This window comes from Oncorhynchus gorbuscha, unplaced genomic scaffold (assembly GCF_021184085.1).
Source record: "Oncorhynchus gorbuscha isolate QuinsamMale2020 ecotype Even-year unplaced genomic scaffold, OgorEven_v1.0 Un_scaffold_592, whole genome shotgun sequence".
In the NCBI taxonomy this organism is placed as follows: domain Eukaryota; kingdom Metazoa; phylum Chordata; class Actinopteri; order Salmoniformes; family Salmonidae; genus Oncorhynchus; species Oncorhynchus gorbuscha.
In genome coordinates, this window is record NW_025745428.1 from 469,520 (window position 1) to 472,019 (window position 2,500).

Genomic DNA, 2,500 nt, shown 5'->3' on the forward strand with positions numbered 1-2,500 from the left:
CACAGAATCCACAGTACTACTGTCAATCACAGCTACAACTACACTACCCATAATGCTTTGTATAACATGTGCCACAAATCCAACCCCTTAGAAAAACAAGTTAGATACTATGGCACTATTCTAAAAGTGAACCTGCTGGCGTAAACAGTAGCTAAGTATATTACATGATGATTTATCATCCAACCATCAGCGGATCCCAGCATCCCTAGAAAGTAGTGGACATTTCTAGACTATTCTGGTCTATTAAACATTCTCATGAGAAAGGTTCATCCTCTAGGTATTCACTGACCCTCTCCACATATTCTAGACTATTCTGGTCTATGAAACGTTATCATTAAAAAGGTTCATCCTCTAGGTATTCACTGACCCTCTCCACATATTCTAGACTATTCTGGTCTATGAAACGTTATCATTAAAAAGGTTCATCCTCTAGGTATTCACTGACCCTCTCCACATATTCTAGACTATTCTGGTCTATGAAACGTTATCATTAAAAAGGTTCATCCTCTAGGTATTCACTGACCCTCTCCACATATTCTAGACTATTCTGGTCTATGAAACGTTATCATTAAAAAGGTTCATCCTCTAGGTATTCACTGACCCTCTCCACATATTCTAGACTATTCTGGTCTATGAAACGTTATCATTAAAAAGGTTCATCCTCTAGGTATTCACTGACCCTCTCCACATATTCTAGACTATTCTGGTCTATGAAACGTTATCATTAAAAAGGTTCATCCTCTAGGTATTCACTGACCCTCTCCACATATTCTAGACTATTCTGGTCTATGAAACGTTATCATTAAAAAGGTTCATCCTCTAGGTATTCACTGACCCTCTCCACATATTCTAGACTATTCTGGTCTATGAAACGTTATCATTAAAAAGGTTCATCCTCTAGGTATTCACTGACCCTCTCCACATATTCTAGACTATTCTGGTCTATGAAACGTTATCATTAAAAAGGTTCATCCTCTAGGTATTCACTGACCCTCTCCACATATTCTAGACTATTCTGGTCTATGAAACGTTATCATTAAAAAGGTTCATCCTCTAGGTATTCACTGACCCTCTCCACATATTCAAAGACCAGGTAGAGTTTCCCTCTCCTCCTGAAAGCCTCTTTGAGTTCCACGATGTTCTCCTGTTTCAGCGTCCGCAGCATCTTCAGCTCCCTCAGCGTGGTCTCTTTAACCTCCTCATTCTCCTCGCTGTCTTTAAACTTCTTTATGGCCACCAGCTCATTGGTCTCCTGGAACACAGCATGTCAAGAGTGTCACGCTGAGGGATCCTGTCAGTGGGGGCTGCTGAGGGGAGGACGGCTCATAATAATGGCTGGAATGGAGCGAATGAAACGGTATAAAACACATCCATGTTATTTGTCACATGTGGTGAATACAACAGGAGACCTGACAGTGAACCGCTGACTTACAAGCCCTTAACCAACAGGTGTAGTAGACTTGACAGTGAACCGCTGACTTACAAGCCCTTAACCAACAGGTGGAGACCTGACAGTGAACCGCTGACTTACAAGCCCTTAACCAACAGGTGTAGTAGACCTGACAGTGAACCGCTGACTTACAAGCCCTTAACCAACAGGTGTAGGAGACCTGACAGTGAAACGCTGACTTACAAGCCCTTAACCAACAGGGGGAGACCTGACAGTGAACCGCTGACTTACAAGCCCTTAACCAACAGGTGTAGTAGACCTGACAGTGAAACGCTGACTTACAAGCCCTTAACCAACAGGTGTAGTAGACCTGACAGTGAAACGCTGACTTACAAGCCCTTAACCAACAGGGGGAGACCTGACAGTGAAACGCTGACTTACAAGCCCTTAACTAACAGGTGTAGTAGACCTGACAGTGAAACGCTGACTTACAAGCCCTTAACTAACAGGTGTAGTAGACCTGACAGTGAAACGCTGACTTACAAGCCCTTAACTAACAGGTGTAGTAGACCTAACAGTGAACCGCTTACTTACAAGCCCTTAACTAACAACGTAGTTCAAGAAATAGAGTTGATCAAATATTTACTAAATAAACAAAAGTTTTTTTTAAACGGTAAGCAAAACATCCCAGTTGGTTATGAGGTTGTAAACTGACAGCCGTCCCCTCTGTGTGTTTGATGTATTTGATACCATTCCACTGATTCCACTCCAGTCATTACCACGAGCCCGTCCTCCCCAATTAAGGTGCCACCAACCTCCTGTGGCTCCCACTGACGGTGGGACACCAGTGACAGTAACCCTAAATACTGTGACGGACTACGTTCGAATCCAGCTCTTCTTTGCGCCACAAGACAGTGTTTGTCCGCTGAGCTAAAGCCTAGGTCCTTGACAATCACTCTAATGTAAATCTTCAGGTTTCAGACAAGATTTCTCATCAAGGGAGCACAGCAGCAGGCCACTAAAAAGCAGGAAGGACCTGATTAGATGTATTTTAAGGGGTGTCAAAATCTGGGACCCTCCTCAGATCTTTTTGAAAGCACTGGACCCTCA

At 43.1% G+C, this 2,500-nt stretch overlaps 1 pseudogene; it reads right to left on the minus strand.

The window, feature by feature from the left end:
- Positions 1-2,500, minus strand: part of LOC124018969 — a 55,330-nt pseudogene that overhangs the window by 41,726 nt on the left and 11,104 nt on the right.